The sequence below is a fragment of the Mobula birostris genome, chromosome 20 (genome assembly GCF_030028105.1).
Source record: "Mobula birostris isolate sMobBir1 chromosome 20, sMobBir1.hap1, whole genome shotgun sequence".
Lineage (NCBI taxonomy): Eukaryota > Metazoa > Chordata > Chondrichthyes > Myliobatiformes > Myliobatidae > Mobula > Mobula birostris.
The window spans coordinates 53242529-53258408 of NC_092389.1; positions in this window are offsets into that span (position 1 = coordinate 53242529).

Genomic DNA, 15880 nt, shown 5'->3' on the forward strand with positions numbered 1-15880 from the left:
TTCCCGTACCAGGCAGTCAGAATGCTCTCAATTGTGCCCCTGTAGAAAGTTCTTAGGATTTGGGGACCCACACCAAACTTCCTCAACTGTCTGAGGTGTTGTTGTGCTTTTCTCACCACACAGCTGTTGTGTACAGACCACGTGAGATCCTCAGTGATGTGTATGCCAAGGAACTTAAAGCTGTTCACCCTGTCAATTGATCTATTGAGGTTAACCTGTCTCCATTCCTCCTGTAATCTACAACCAGCTCCTTTGTTTTTGCGACGTTGAGGGAGAGGTTGTTTTCTTGACATCACTGTGTCAGGGTGATGACTTCCTCTCTGTCAGCTGCCTCATTATTATTTGAGATTAGGCCAATCAGTGTAGTGTCAACAGCAAATTTAATTAGCAGATCGGAGCTGTGGGTGGTGACACAGTCATGGGTATACAGAGAGTAAAGGAGGGGGCTTAGGACACATCCCTGAGGGTCAGAGGGACAGAGGTGAGGGAGCCCACTCTTACCACTTGTCGGCGATCCCACAGGAAGTCCAGGATCCAGCTACACAAGGCAGGGTGAAGTTCATCTGCTATATCATTGTTCCCCCATTACTACTTCTCCAGTGTCATTTTCCAGCGGTCCAATATCCACTCTCACCTCTCTCTTACATTTAGTGTATCTGAAGAAACTTTTGGTATCCTCTTTAATATTACTGGCTAGCTTACTTTCATATTCCATCTTTACCTCCTTAATGACTTCTTTAGTTGCCTTCTGTTGGCATTTGAAAGCTTCCCAAACCTCTAACTTCCCACTAATCTTAGCTGTATTATATGCCCTTTCTTTGGCTTTGATTTTGCTTGTTAGCCATAGTTGTGTCATCTTGCCTTTAGAATACTTCTTCCTCTTTGGGATGTATATATCCTGTGCCTTCCGAATTGCTTCCAGAAATTCCAGCCATTGCTGCCCTGCCATCTTCCCTGCCAGTGTTCTTTTCCAATCAATTATGGCCAACTCCGCTCTCTTGCCTCTGTAGTTCCCTTTACTCCACTGTGATACTGATACATTTGACTTTAACTTCTCCTTCTCAAATTTCAGGGTGAATTCTGTCACATCATGATCATTTTCCCTTAGAGTTCTTTTACCTTAAGCTCGCTAATCAATCTTGGTTCACTACACAATACCCAATCTAGAATAGCTTGGGTTCCACTACAAGCCGTTCTAAAAATCCATCTCACAAGCATTCTAGAAATTGCCTTCTTGGAATCCAGCACCAAACTGGTTTTCCCAAACTACATGCATATTGAAATCCCCAATGACTATTGTAGCATTGCTCTTTTGGCATGCATTTTCTATCTCCCGTTGTAATTTGTAAACTACATCTTTACTACTGTTTGGGGGATCTGTATACAACTGCCTTTGCAGTTCCTTACCCGTATCCACAACAATTCCACACCTCCTTCTAATGACTTAATTCCATTTTTTTTAACCAACAGAGCAATGCCACCCCCTCTGCCTTCCTGCCTATCCTCTCAACACAATGTGTATCCTTGGACATTAAGCTCCCAGCTATAAGGAGGGGAGGAAAAGATGGCGGCACGACGCAGCGCACGCGGCCGCTCCGAAATGATATCGGGTTTGTTCAGTAGGTACTGTGCACAATCCTGATTTGATGGAGACAGCTGTGAGAAGCACGGAGGAACATCTGGAGAAACTTCTGGAATGCCTGCTTCGCTGCCGCTGCTACTGTGCGATCGAGAATCTCCGGAGGGGAAGGCCCTAAATCCTCGACTTTGCCTATCGCCTGTTGCCGGGGCTGGGATCGAAGCTCTCAGCAGAGATGGTGCTCGGTGCTCGGTGTCGGAGGGCTGGTTGGAGGCTCGAAGTTTTCGGACAGACTCAAGAGTCGGCTGTGGTCGGGTGCTTCCAGGGTGCTGCACCGGCAAGTTTGCAGTCTGTTTGTACACCAACTACCCCATCACTGCAGTTTCCATTCCCCCCCCCACCGCCAAATTAGTTTATCAATGGAGCTACAAAGGAGGCACGGTAGCAGTTATATTTCATCGGGAGTTTGAGGAGATTTGGGATGTCACCAAAGACACACACATACTCACAGGTATACCATGGACAGCGTTCTAACTGGCTTATCTCTGTTGTGTACAGGAGTGGGTTGTTGGGGTGGGGAGGGTGGGACTGCACAGAATCATAAAATCCTCAGCCAGCTCCATCACGTGCACTGGCCTCCCCAGCCCACTGAAAAGCCGATTCCTCATTAAGGACCCCCACCACCCAGGACATGCCCTCTTCGCATTGTTACCCATCAGGGAGGAGGTACAAGAGCCTGAAGACACACACACTCAGTGATTCAGAAACAGCTTCTTCCCCTCCCACCATCCGATTTCTGAATGGACACTGAACCCGTGAACACGACCTCCATACTTTTTCCTGCCACTTTTTGCACTGCTCAACTTGTTTTAAAGACGTACATACTTACTGGCAGCCGGCTGGTGGCGTAGTAACATCAGCGCTGGACTTCGGGTCCCGAGTTCGATTCCAGCCGGCTCCCTGGCACGCTCTCCATCCGTGCCTGGGTTGAGTGCTGAGCTAACAACTCAACCCCGTTAAAAAAAAACCTGGAGAGGGATGGGCTCCTCCAGGTTTCAGATGCCCAAGACATGATGAGCATACCAAAAAAAAAGCTTGTCATGATGGCGCCCCGACGACTCCGCCAGGAGTTAAGGGCACCCACACACACACACACACACACACACATACACACACACACACACACACACACACACACACACACACACACACACACACACACTTACTGTAATTTACTGTTTTATGATTATGTATTTCATTGTCTTGCTGCCGCAAAGACAACAAATTTCACGCCGTGTGCTGGCGATATTAAATCTGCTGCTGATTCGGATGCTCTGACGGGAGGGCGTGTTGTACCTGGTAAGCTAAACCAGTGCAGGGGACCAGATTGGAGAACTGCCCGTGGTTCTGGTTACCCCACCAACAGGAGGGATTTCATCCGAGGGAGAAGGCGCAGACGAGGTCCACGTGGATGTGGCCAGGACTGGGGGGCGGGGGGCTTGACTCACGAGGAGAGGCTGGTTAGGCCGTGTCTTCCTTTTGCTGGAGCTTAGGAGGCTCAGGAATGACCGTGCAGCAGTTTGTAAGCTCACGAGGCTGTAGAAGAGGTGATGTCAGCAGCTTGTACGCAGGATAGAGGATTGAAAAACCACCTGCGCACTCAGTGACCACTTTATTAGGGACAGGCGTGGAACCCAGTGTGGTCCGCTGCTGCTGTAGCCCACCCACTTCAAAGTTCGGCCTGTTGTGTGTTCAGAGATGCTCTTCTGCATGCTGCTGGTGTAACTCGCGGCAATTGGCGTTACTGCCGCCTTCCTGTCAGCTTGCCATTCTCCCCTGACCCCTCTCATTACCCAGGCATTGCCACCCATACAACTGCTGCTCGCTGGACTCTTTTTGTTTCTCGCACCATCCTCTGTAAACTCTTGAGGCTGTTGTGCTTGCAAACCCGAGGAGACTCTGAGGTACCCAGAACACCCCATCTGGCGCCAGCAATCATTCCCACAGTCAGAGTCACTCAGCTCACATTTCTTCACCCCACCGTTCTGCTGTTGGGTCTGAATGACAACTGAACCTCCTGACTATGCCGGCGTGCTTTTGTGCATTGAGTCACTGCCACGTGATTGGCTGTTTGGATATTTGTTTTAACGAGCAGGTGCACCTAATATGAGTGTAAATTTGAGGTGAGAGTGGAGAGATTTCCAAGGGAGCTGAGGGGAATCCTCACTAGACAAGGGGTCGTGGGTCTCTGCAATGAGCTGCCCGGGGTGGGCGTGCATTCGCAACATCTCAAAGGCAAGCAGGCTTTTCCAAAATGGGGTTGGGGGTGGGGGAGACTACAACTAGAGGTCACAGGTTAAGGGTGAAAGGTAAAATGCTTAAGGGGAGCTTCTTCACTCGGGTTGGTGGTGGGGAGGGGGTGTGGTGAGAGTGCAGAACCAGCTGCCAGCACAATTGGTGGATGCAAAGTGGATTAAGAGAAGTTTGGATGGGAGGGGTACGGGCGGGGGCTGTGTTCGCGGTGCAGGTCGGCAGAACCAGGCAATTCCAATGGTTCAGCTCGGACCAGCCTGTTTGTGTGCTGTCGTGTTCTATGAGTCTATGGCTCGATTTCAACAGAAGCATGGATAGGAAGGTTTAGAGAGGGATGGGCCCAGTGCGGGGCCAGGAGAGGCAACACACACACACACACACAAAATGCTGCAGGCCAGGCAGCACCTATGGAAAAGAGTAAACAGTCGACGCTTCAGGCCGAAACCTTCCGGCAGGGCTGGAGGGAAAAAGCTGAGGAATAGATTTGAAAGGTGAGGTGGGGGTAGGTGGGGAAGAGAGAAACACAGGGCGATGGGTGAAACCTGGAGGGGGAGGGGATGAAGTAAAGAGCTGGGAAGTTGACTGGTGAAAGAGACAGGAGGCTGTGGAAGAAAGAAAAGGGGGGCGGAGGAGCACCAGAGGGAGGTGAGGAGATACGGTGAGAGAGGGAAAAGGGTATGGGGATTGGTGAGGTGGGGCATTACCGAAAGTTTAAGAAATCGATGTTCATGCCATCAGGTTGGAGGCTACCCAGACAGAATATAAGGTGTTGTTCCTCCAACCTGAGTGTGGCCTCATCACGACAGTAGAGGAGGCCGTGGACGAACATATCGGGATGGGAAAGGGAAGTGGAATTAAAATGGGTGGCCACCGGGATATCCCGGTTGTTCTGGCGGACGGAGTGTAGATGCTCGGCGAAGCGGCCTCCCAATCTACGTCGGGGTCTCACCGACGTACAGGAGGACACACCGGGAGCACTGGGATCCCTCTGGTGCTCCTCCCCCCTTTTCTTTCTTCCACGGCCTTCTGTCTCTTTCACCAGTCACCTTCCAGCTCTTTACTTCATCCCTCCCCCGCCAGGTTTCACCCATCACCCTGTGTGTTTCTCTCTCCCCAACCCTCCACCTTTTAAATCTACTCAAGTGTTCTTTCTCCAGCCCTGCCAAAGGGTCTCAGCCTGAAATGACGACTGTACTCTTTTCCATAGACGCTGCCTAGCCTGCTGAGTTCCTCCAGCATTTTCTGTGTGTGTGTGTGTGTTGCGTTGCTCTGGATTTCCAGCATCTGCAGAATCTCTCTTGTTTGTGACTGTGGCCTTGGTCAGTGTGGTTGAGCTTGGATCTAAGCCTTGTTTCTATCCTCAATGACTCTAATGTTAATACCTCATACTTAGAGCCACATAAATACTGCAGCACAGAAAGAGCCCCTTTGGCCCATCTGGGATATGCTAGCCCGGTTCCTGTGCCTAGCCCCAGGTCATCGTCCTGCACAGCCTTTCCATCCATGCACCTACCCAAACTTCTCTTCAACGTTACAATTGAACTTGTGTTTGAATTCTGCATTCTCACAACTCTCTGAGTGAATCTCAAGCCCTGCTTAAGTATTTCACCTTTCACCTATGACCTGTAATTCTCAGCCAGAGTGGGGCAGAAAGGCCTACCTGCATCCACCCTATCATTAGGGATAATAATCGTTACTTATTGATTGACTAGCGTACAGCGTGGAACAGGCCCTTCGAGTCGCACTGCCCAGCAATTTACAACGGCCCCTTTATCTACCGACTGGCACGTCTTTGGACGGTGGGAGGAAACCAGGGCACCCGGAGGAAACCCACACGGTCACGGGGAGAGGACGTACAAGCTGCTTACGGGCAGCGGCGGGAATCGAACCCGGGTCGCCGGTACCGTAAACCGTTGTGCTAACCACTACGCTACCATGCCGCCCCACAGCTGTGCACCCCCGCAAAACCTCCCTTCATTTTCCTGCACGCCAGGGGGAAATAACGCTCTAACCTTTCCCCATAACCCAGTTGCCGGGGGAGTAACACCCTAACCTTTCCCCATAACCCAGTTGCCGGGGGAGTAACACCCTAACCTTTCCCCATTACTCAGTTGCCGGGGGGAGTAACGCCCTAACCTTTCCCCATTACTCAGTTGCCGGGGGGAGTAACGCCCTAACCTTTCCCCATAACCCAGTTGCCGGGGGGAGTAACGCCCTAACCTTTCCCCATAACTCAGTTGCCGGGGGGAGTAACGCCCTAACCTTCCCCCATAACTCAGTTGCCGGGGGGAGTCACACCCTAACCTTTCCCCATAACTCAGTTGCCGGGGGGAGTAACGCCCTAACCTTTCCCCATAACCCAGTTGCCGGGGGGAGTAACGCCCTAACCTTTCCCCATTACTCAGTTGCCGGGGGGAGTCACACCCTAACCTTCCCCCATAACTCAGTTGCCAGGGGGAGTAACGCCCTAACCTTTCCCCATAACTCAGTTGCCGGGGGGAGTAACGCCCTAACCTTTCCCCATTACTCAGTTGCCGGGGGGAGTAACGCCCTAACCTTTCCCCATAACTCAGTTGCCGGGGGAGTAACGCCCTAACCTTTCCCCATAACTCAGTTGCCGGGGGGAGTAACGCCCTAACCTTCCCCCATAACTCAGTTGCCAGGGGGAGTAACGCCCGAACCTTCCCCCATAACCCAGTTGCCGGGGGAGTCACGCCCTAACCTTCCCCCATAACTCAGTTGCCGGGGAGTAACCCCCTAACCTTCCCCCATAACTCAGTTGCCAGGGGGAGTAAGGCCCTAACCTTCCCCCATAACTCAGTTGCCAGGGGGAGTAACGCCCTAACCTTTCCCCATAACCCAGTTGCCGGGGGGAGTAACGCCCTAACCTTTCCCCATAACTCAGTTGCCGGGGGGAGTAACGCCCTAACCTTCCCCCATAACTCAGTTGCCGGGGGGAGTCACACCCTAACCTTTCCCCATAACTCAGTTGCCGGGGGGAGTAACGCCCTAACCTTTCCCCATAACCCAGTTGCCGGGGGGAGTAACGCCCTAACCTTTCCCCATTACTCAGTTGCCGGGGGGAGTCACACCCTAACCTTTCCCCATAACTCAGTTGCCAGGGGGAGTAACGCCCTAACCTTTCCCCATAACTCAGTTGCCGGGGGGAGTAACGCCCTAACCTTTCCCCATTACTCAGTTGCCGGGGGGAGTAACGCCCTAACCTTTCCCCATAACTCAGTTGCCGGGGGAGTAACGCCCTAACCTTTCCCCATAACTCAGTTGCCGGGGGGAGTAACGCCCTAACCTTCCCCCATAACTCAGTTGCCAGGGGGAGTAACGCCCGAACCTTCCCCCATAACCCAGTTGCCGGGGGAGTCACGCCCTAACCTTCCCCCATAACTCAGTTGCCGGGGAGTAACCCCCTAACCTTCCCCCATAACTCAGTTGCCAGGGGGAGTAAGGCCCTAACCTTCCCCCATAACTCAGTTGCCAGGGGGAGTAACGCCCTAACCTTTCCCCATAACTCAGTTGCCGGGGGGAGTAACGCCCTAACCTTTCCCCATAACCCAGTTGCCGGGGGGAGTAACGCCCTAACCTTTCCACATAACTCAGTTGCCGGGGGAGTAACAGACTAACCTTTCCCCATAACTCAGTTGCCGGGGGGAGTAACGCCCTAACCTTTCCACATAACTCAGTTGCCGGGGGAGTAACAGACTAACCTTCCCCCATAACTCAGTTGCCGGGGGGAGTAACGCCCTAACCTTTCCCCATAACTCAGTTGCCGGGGGAGTAACAGACTAACCTTTCCCCATAACTCAGTTGCCGGGGGGAGTAACGCCCTAACCTTCCCCCATAACTCAGTTGCCGGGGGGAGTAAGGCCCTAACCTTTCCCCATTACTCAGTTGCCGGGGGGAGTAACGCCCTAACCTTTCCCCATAACTCAGTTGCCGGGGGGAGTAACACCCTAACCTTTCCCCATAACTCAGTTGCCGGGGGGAGTAACGCCTTAACCTTCCCCCATAACTCAGTTGCCGGGGGGAGTAACCCCCTAACCTTTCTCCATAACTCAGTTGCCGGGGGAGTAACGCCCTAACCTTCCCCCATAACTCAGTTGCCGGGGGGAGTAACGCCCTAACCTTTCCCCATAACTCAGTTGCCGGGGGGAGTAAGGCCCTAACCTTTCCCCATAACTCAGTTGCCAGGGGGGAGTAACGCCCTAACCTTCCCCCATAACTCAGTTGCCGGGGGGAGTAACCCCCTAACCTTTCTCCATAACTCAGTTGCCGGGGGGAGTAAGGCCCTAACCTTTCCCCATAACTCAGTTGCCGGGGGAGTAACGCCCTAACCTTTCCCCATAACTCAGTTGCCAGGGGGGAGTAACGCCCTAACCTTCCCCCATAACTCAGTTGCCGGGGGGAGTAACGCCCTAACCTTTCCCCATAACTCAGTTGCCGGGGGAGTAACAGACTAACCTTCCCCCATAACTCAGTTGCTGGGGGGAGTAACGCCCTAACCTTTCCCCATAACTCAGTTGCCGGGGGAGTAACAGACTAACCTTCCCCCATAACGCAGTTGCCGGGGGGAGTAACGCCCTAACCTTTCCCCATAACCCAGTTGCCGGGGGGAGTAACGCCCTAACCTTCCCCCATAACTCAGTTGCCGGGGGGAGTAAGGCCCTAACCTTTCCCCATAACTCAGTTGGCCGCCAACAAAATTCAAATGCAGAAATCTAATATTCTAGGTAACAGTTTATTTTTTTTTTTGAATGAGTGCTACGAACACGAATCTGCGATAAGGTTCAACTTTAGCTCCTTGTTTTGGGTTGGTATTGAATGAGTGCGTCACAGAGCAACGATATCATGGGTTTGGTCCCTGGGCAACCTGGTTATTAATCTGCTGACTAGCAAGCGGGGGGTTAAAAAGCACTCAGTGAAAGACAGCTTGAGCCAACAAAGGCAGGAAAGGTGCCACGGTAGTTTATCTGTCAGCTGGACAGTATTACGCCTCGGGGCGTCAGAGTTCAGAGTTCAATGTGGGGGGTCTGTGTGTCCTTCCCGAGGTGCTCCAGGTTCGTCCCGCGGTCCAAAGATGTGCCGGGCAGGGTAATCGGTCATCGTAAGTTGTCTTGTGATTAGGTTAGAGTTAAATCAGGGTTTGGGGGGGGCGAGGGGGGAAGTGTCGCGGTTCGAAGGGGCCGGAAAGGCTTAATCCGCACTGTGTGGCTAAATACTTTGACTTAGTATTTAGTCTTTGCACTTTGATTGCCGGACACCTGCGTCGAGAGGGGATATTTGCATTTCCACATCATCTGCAAAGTACGTATCGTTGAGATACAGTTTGCAACCGGACTTTCCACGCAGCCCAGCAACCCGTCGATTTAACCGCATGGGACAATTTACAACGGCAAATTAACCTACCGACCGGCATATCTCTGGACTGTGGGAGGAAACCTGTGCAATCACCGGGAGAGCGTACAAACTCCTTGAACCCGGGTCACCTGTACTGTAAAGCCATAGGCTCTCTATATGTTCGATTTACGAACTGTACTACAGAAAAGTGCAAGGGAGGAGGAGCAGATGGTGGCACAACGCAGCACGCGTAGCCTCTCCGGTGAAGTGATATCGTATTTGTAAGTAGGATGCCGTGCACAATCCTGATTTGATGGAGACAGCCGTGAGAAGCACGGAGGAACATCTGGAGAAACTTCTGAAATGCCTGGTTCGCTGTCGCTGCTACTGTGCGATCGAGAATCTCCAGAGGGGAAGGCCCCAAAATCCCCGGCTTTGCCTGCTGCTGGCGACCGAGGTTGGGATCGAAGCGCTCGGCAGAGATGGTGCTTGGTACTCGGTGTCGGAGAGCTGGTCGGATGCTCAAAGTTTTCAAATGACTCAGAGTCGGACTGTGGTCGGGCATGGCAGGGAGAGTTTTCTTCCTTCTCCCATCTGTGTGAGATGTGGGACTTTCCAGAGACTTTGAACTTCTTGCCATGCTCATGGCCTGTTCTTCATCAAGTTATGGTATTGTTGCACTGTTGTAACTATATGCTATAATTATGTAGTTTCGTTAGTTTTTCAGTCTTGGTCTGTCCTGTGTTTCTGTGATATCACACCGGAGGAATATTGTATCATTTCTCAATGCATGCATTACTAAATGACAATAAAAGAGGACTGAGTGTCCTCATAATCTAATCTAATTTAAATTGTGCGTTTAAAGCTGAGGTTAATAGGTTTGCAGGGCGTCAAAGTTTACGGGGAGAAGGCAGGAGGATGGGGTTGAGAGGGATAGTAAATCGGCCAGGATGGAATGGCGGGGCAGACTCGATGAGCCGAGTGGCCTAAATCTGCTCCGATGTCTGAGGGTCCGATGCCATTCCTGTTTAGCTCAAACCCGCGTACCGAACTTTGGAACAACTGAGTCACGAGGCAGGCCATTCAGTGAGCGCACAAAACACCAGAGGGACCCAGCAGAACCGGGCAGCGTCCGCGGGGGGAAAGAGCAAACAGGCGATGTCTCGGGCCCGAGACCCTTCGGCGGGACTGGAGAGAGAAAAGCTGAGGAGTCAGAGATAGGTGGCGGGGTGGGGGGGGGAGGAGGTGAGCGAGGAAACACCAGGTGAGAAGTGAAACCTGGAGGGAGGGGGATGAGGTAAAGAGCTGGGAAGTTGACTGGTGAAAGAGACAGAAGGCCCATGGAAGAAAGAAAAAAGACGGGAGAAGCACCAGGGGGAGGTGACGGGCAGGGAAAGAGATAATATGAGAGAGGGAAAAGGGGACGGGGACTGGTGAAGGAGAAGGCGGGGGGCATTACCAGAAGTTAGAGAAGTCAGTGTTCATGACATCAGGTTGGAGGCTACCCAAACGGAATATAAGGTGTTCTTCCTCCAACCTGAGCGTGGCCTCATCAGGACAGTGGAGGAGGCCGTGGATGGACGTATCGGAACGGGAATGGGAATGGGAAGTGGAATTAAAATGGGTGTGGCCACCTTTTTCAGCTGGATGGAGTGCAGACATTCGGCGAAGCGGCCTCCCGATCTGCGTCGGGTCTCACCGATATACAGGAGGCCACACCGGGCGGATTGAACTCAGTAAATGACCCCAACAGGCTCACAGGTGAAGCCTCCCGTCACCTGGAAGGATCGTTTGGGGCCCTGAACGGGAGCAAGACTTTGACCGTACCTTCTCCCTAGATGCTGCCTGGCCTGCTGGGTTCCTCCGGCGTTTTGCGCCGTGTCGCTCGGAGTTTTCCAGTACCTGCAGGCTTCCTCCTGCTTGAGGTGAAGCGAAGTGCGGGTTGCCCAAAACTCTGAGCGCGAGGGATTCTGCGGACGCTGGAGATCCAGAGCGACCGTCACAAAACGCCGGAGCCACTCGGCAGGTCAGGCAGCATCTGTGGAGGCGAATAAACATCGACGTTCCGGGCCCAGACCCTTCCTCAGGACTGGAAAGGAAGGGGGAACATGCCAGAGTAAGAATTGGCGGAAGGGGTGGAGGAGGACAAGGTGTAAGGTGCAGCCAAGTTTCCATCAAACTCAAGATATAAGTTTGCTGATGACACCACAATTGTCGGCCGTATCTCCGGTAATGATGAGTTTGAGTACAGAGAGGAAATTAAGAACCTGGTGGCATGGTGCAAAGCCAACAACCTATCCCTCAACGTCAGCAAGACGAAGGAATTGGTTGTTGACTTCAGAAGGAGTAGCGGACCGCACGACCCAATTTACATCGGTGGTGCGCAAGTGGAACAGGTCAAAAGCTTTAAGTTCCTCGGGGTCAATATCACAAATGACCTGACTTGGTCCAACCAAGCAGAGTTCACTGCCAAGAAGGCCCACCAGCGCCTTTACTTCCTGAGAAAACTAAAGAAATTTGGCCTGTCCCCTAAAACCCTCACTAATTTTTATAGATGCACCGTAGAAAGCATTCTTCTAGGGTGCATCACAACCTGGTATGGAAGTTGTCCTGTCCAAGACCGGAAGAAGCTGCAGAAGATCGTGAACACAGCCCAGCACATCACACAAACCAATCTTCCGTCCTTGGACTCACTTTACACCGCACGCTGTCGGAGCAGTGCTGCCAGGATAATCAAGGACGCAACCCACCCAGCCAGCAGACTTTTCGTCCCTCTTCCCTCCGGGAGAAGGCTCAGGAGCTTGAAGACTCGTACGGCCAGATTTGGGAACAGCATCTTTCCAACTGTGATAAGACTGCTGAACGGATCCTGACCCGGATCTGGGCCGTACCCTCCAAATATCCGGACCTGCCTCTCAGTTTTTTTACACTACCTTACTTCCCATTTTTCTATTTATGATTTATAATTTAAATTTTTAATATTTACTATTGATTTGTAATCCAGGGAGCGGGGAGCGCAGAGTCAAATATCGCTGTGATGATTATACGCTCTAGTATCTATTGTTTGGCGACGATAGAGTATAAAGGTGATAATGAAGCCAGGAGAGTTGTGGAAGAGTGAAGGTAAGCAGCTGGGCGAGGTGAGGCGGACAAGGGAGAGGAGGAGGGGAGGGGAGTGGACTGGACCATGGGAGAAAGGGAAGCAGGAGAGGCAACAGGCAGTTGTTACCTGATCCTAACTCACACCATTTATAAGCCCCGATGCGGGGTTTCGACTGAAACGATTCCTTCCCGCCCACGAAGCGCGAGCCCTGCAGCGCACCACTCGCACGCCCTTCATCCAAGCACACCGCCTCCTCGCCGCAGGTCGACTTCTCCCAGCCTTCTTCTCGAACCTTGCCGCTGCTCGCGATGTGCTCGGCGCCGAAGCATTTTTGACTCTCGTCCCCAAGTTAACTCTGCTACCGGCAGCCGCTGGGAGGCAGGGCGGAGGTAGGTCCCTACCAAAGGGAGGTGTGAGGCACTCCTTCCCTCCGCGTGCACCCTCGGGCGAGGTGTAGCACCTGCTTAGCACCTCCCCCCGTCGACCAGGGTCACGTGAAGCCGTGGGAGCGGGTGGTGGACGGTCGTACCAGCAGCTGGTGATGCCACCACTGACGCCAAGGCAGGCAGTCTCTGACGGGCGTTGACAATGGCTGGAGGGTCACCCCGTCTTTGTAAAGACCCACACTGCCCCAGAAGGAGGCCACGGCACAAACCACTTCTGTGGAAAGATTTGCCAAGAATGCTTACGGAAAGAAACAAGAGGAAATCTGCAGATGCTGGAAATCCAAGCCACACACACACACACACACACACACACACACTCACTCTCTCACACACACACACACACACACACACACACACACACACACACACACAAAATGCTGGAGGAACTCAGCAGGTCAGGCAGCGTCTGTGGAGAGGAATAAACACAGGAGATTCTGCAGACGCTGGAAATCCAGAGCAACACACACACACACACACACACACACACACTCTCTCTCTCTCTCTCTCTCTCTCTCTCTCTCTCTCTCTCTCTCTCTCTCGCACTCACACAGTGCTGGAGGAACCCAGCAGGTCAGGCAGCCTCTATGGAGAGGAATAAACACAAGAGATTCTGCAGATGTTGGGAGTCCAGAACAACACACACGAAATGCTGGAGGAACTCAGCAGGTCAGGCAGCGTCTGTGGAAAAGAGTACAGTCGACGCTTCGGGCCGAGACCCTTCGGCAGGGTTTCATTGATGGTCAAGGAAACACCATGACTGTCTATGCCATACCACACGGCACATAACAAACTGATAGCGGCACTTTCAGCCCTCAGCACCAGAAGATTACCTTCGTTGCCTCACTTCTGACGTTTAAGGACGGTCCTCCAGGGGCACCTTTGACAAAGCCTTTGGGACATTTCCCATACTTCCTGATACAGCTTGAATTCAGACCTTATCTGGACTCACTCCTGTGAAGCACCCACTGCGTCTTTGCTATATTGAAGATGTTATGAACGGAGCGGGAAGTGGTAAAGGCAGCCAAGGCAACAAACCGGCGCTGGCCTGTGCAAGCGTGGCCTTGGGGGAGGAAACGCGGCTCTCGAGCACGAAACGTCAAGGTCACAACTTTATCACAGCAATACTGCGTGCACTTTTAAAACTGTAGACCATAAGACATAGGAACAGAATAAGGCCACTCAGCCCATCGAGTATGCTCTGCCATTTTCATCACGGCTGATCTGTTTTCCCTCTCAGCCCCAACCTCCTGACTTCTCCCTGTATCCCGTCATGCCCTGAGCAATCAAGAACCTGTTAACTTCTGCCTTAAATACACCCACTGACTTGGCCTCCACAGCCACCTCTGGCAACAGATTCCACAGATTTGCCAACCTCTGGTTAGAGAAATTCCTCCTCATTTCTGTCTAAATGGATGTCCCCCTCTATTCTGAGGCTGTGTCCTCTGGTTCGAGACTCCCCCACTATAGGAAACATCCTCTCCACACCCACTCTATCTGTGTCCTCTGGTCCTAGACTCCCCCACTATAGGAAACATCCTCTCCACATCCACTCTATCTGTTCCCTCTGGTCCTAGACTCCCCCACTACAGGAAACATCCTCTCCACACCCACTCTATCTGTGCCCTCTGGTCCTAGACTCCTCCACTATAGGAAACATCCTCTCCACACCCACTCTATCTGTGTCCTCTGGTCCTAGACTCCCCCACTATAGGAAACATCCTCTCCACACCCACTCTATCTGTGTCCTCTGGTCCTAGACTCCCCCACTATAGGAAACATCCTCTCCACACCCACTCTATCTGTGTCCTCTGGTCCTAGACTACCGCACCATAGGAAACGTCCTCTCCACATCCACTCTATCTGTGCCCTCTGGTCCTAGACTACCCCACCATAGGAAACATCCTCTCCACATCCACTCTGTCTGTGTCCTCTGGTCCTAGACTCCCCCACTGTAGGTAACATCCTCTCCACACCCACTCTATCTGTGCCCTCTGGTCCTAGACTCCCCCACTATAGGAAACATCCTCTCCACACCCACTCTATCTGTGCCCTCTGGTCCTAGACTCCCTCACTATAGGAAACATCCTCTCCACATCCACTCTATTTGTGTTCTCTGGTCCTAGACTCCCCCACTGTAGGAAACATCCTCTCCACACCCACTCTATCTGTGTCCTCTGGTCCCAGACTCCCCCACTATAGGAAACATCCTCTCCACACCCACTCTATCTGTGTCCTCTGGTCCTAGACTCCCCCCACTATAGGAAACATCCTCTCCACATCCACTCTATCTGTACTCTCTGGTCCTAGACTACCCCACCATAGGAAACATCCTCTCCACACCCACTCTATCGAGGCCTCTCAACATTCGGAAGGTTTCAATGAGATCCCCCCCTCATTCTTCTGAATTCCAGTGAGTACAGGCCCAGAGCCATCAAACGTTCTTCCAATGAGAAGCCTTTCAATCCCGGAATCATTTTCATGACCCTCCTTTGAATCCGCTCCAACGTCAGCACATCCTTTCTCATAGAAGGGGCACAAAACTGCTCGTTAGAGTGAGTTTCCTTGGGTAGATGATTCGTTTACACTTAAATGACTCTGGCCACCAGACTTCTATTTGACAAAGTACTGTGGATTGAGCCCACAACAATGCGCTTCCTAAAAAGGGGTGAACCAGATGCCTTTGGGGCCGTAGTTTGACCAGATGCTGTAGTTTCGAAGACGGTATTATTTATACTTCATAAATATGAATTGTCTTCTATGTTAGCATGTAAAATGCCAAATAAATGTATTGCGGATTTGACTGCACTCCTAAAGGCTGTGGATACCAACCCAGACATGTTGGCGTCGGAAGGAAAGGATGAAGTTAGGAGGTGTGATGTTTGTATGTAGCTTCAAAAGGAAGCATTGTCTATAACTTTTTAAGTAGCGATTGCCTTTGTGTTTAGCATATAAATATCGAGCCCACTTTGGGCTAGCAACAGTGTCTCCGTCCGTATGGTGCCTGCTGTACCTTGTTGTGTCAAATAAAGAAGCTGCTTTGTATTTACCAGTGACTCTGTCTCTCTGATGATTTCATCCACGCTGTAC